Genomic DNA, 1,930 nt, shown 5'->3' with positions numbered 1-1,930 from the left:
GAATTAACAGGTTGGTCAATGATGGTCCTTCAAAAGTCTAAATGTAGAACCTTACTAAATTTGTGAATCATGTCTACAAGGAAAAATGACCAAGAAAACCTTTTCATCTAAGGGTAAGAGGGCTGAGGACTTATTGGAATTAATACACTCTGATGTGGTCTCACAAGTGTCCAAGCGAGGTATGGATGTGACTATTTTGTAATCTTCACCGATGACTATTCTCGCTATGGGTACATTTATCTAATGTATCGAAAATTACAAACTTTTGAAAAGTTCTAGGAGTTCTGGGCTGAGGTAGAAAAGCAATTAGGTAAATGCATCAAGACCCTTCAATCATATCGATGAGGAGAGTACTTATCAGATGAGTTCAGGGATAATTTAAAGCAAGATAGGATTCTTTCTCAGTTGATAGCCCCAAGACACCTCAACAAAATGGTGTAGCAGAGAGACGAAACAGTGCCCTATTAGATATGGTTCGGTCTATGCTCAGTTATTCAGAATTACCTATGTCATTCTAGGGTTTTGCCTTGGAGACCGCCATCTATATTTTGAATAGGGTTTCAACAAAATCTGTCCATAAAACACCATTTGAGTTGTGGTGTGGGCGAAAGTCTAGCATGCAATATATTAGGGTTTGGGGTTGCATTGTACATGTAAGGAAGCAACAAACAGATAAGTTGGAATCCTGAACAAATAGATGCCACTTCCTAGGATACCCTAAAGCAATTATTAATTATTACTTCTATGACCATGTTGATCAGAAGGTTTTAGATAGTAAACATGCGACATTTCTTGCAGATGATTTGGTCTTATGTTGATCGGATCCAGTGGTCATAAAAGAAATATCTAATGACCAAGAACCTTTTGCAGCTATTGTACCTCCTACTGATATACCCACTAAAATGAATCAACCCTAAGAATCTCCACAGAGTGGGAGGTCCATCAGGCCTCCAACTCGTTTGACACTTCTCAATAAAGATGATCAAAAGGTGGAAGAGTTCCACATGGTTTCTGACACTTTCGAGTCAGACTTTCTTTCAAATAGGCTTTGAAGGATATTGATTCTGTTCAATGGATGGAAGCCGTGCGCTCTGAGATTGCATCTATGCATTCCAACCACTTCTGGACTCTAGAGGATCCACCTCAAGGTATCAAACCCATAGGATGTAAGTAGATCTTTAAGAGGAAGAGAGGTGTGGATGGTAAAGTGGAACGTTTCAACGTAAGATTGATTGCAAAAGGTTACACCCAACAAGAAGGGGTGAACTACGATGAGACTTTTTCACCAGTAGCGATGATAAAGTCTATTAGGATTTTGTTATCGATTGCAGCACACTTAGACTATAAAATATGACAGATGGATGTACAAACCACCTTCCTTATGGACATTTAGATGAAATCATATACATGCAGCAGCGTGAAGGGTATGCTTCCCTAGGGGAAGAAAACAAAGTGTGCAAGCTTTTGAGATCCATCTATGGTCTCAAACAGGCTTTCAGTAGCTAGAACATACGTTTTGATCAAACCATCAAAAAGTTTGAGTTTGAACAAAACATTGATGAACCATGCATTTATAAAAAGGTTAGTGGGAGTGGCATTTGTTTCCTCGTTTTGTATGTGGACAATATTTTACTTATTGGGAATGGTGTATGATTACTTTCATCTATAAATATGCAGTTATCCAAAACATTCTCAATGAAAGACCTTGGTGAAGCCAATTATATCGTTGAAATTAAACTTGTGAGAGATCGCAAAAATATGATGTTGGGCTCATCACAATCCACTTATATTGACAAAATATTGGGAAAGTTTGGCATGATAGATTCCAAGAAGGGAAATGCTTCTTTCAGATATGGAGTCACTTTATCCAAGTCTTAGTGCCCTCAAACTCCTAAGGATATTGATGCTATGAAGAGAATTCTTTATGCTT

This window comes from Macadamia integrifolia, chromosome 1, assembly GCF_013358625.1.
Source record: "Macadamia integrifolia cultivar HAES 741 chromosome 1, SCU_Mint_v3, whole genome shotgun sequence".
NCBI lineage: Eukaryota > Viridiplantae > Streptophyta > Magnoliopsida > Proteales > Proteaceae > Macadamia > Macadamia integrifolia.
Note: the sequence above shows the minus strand (reverse complement) of the source record.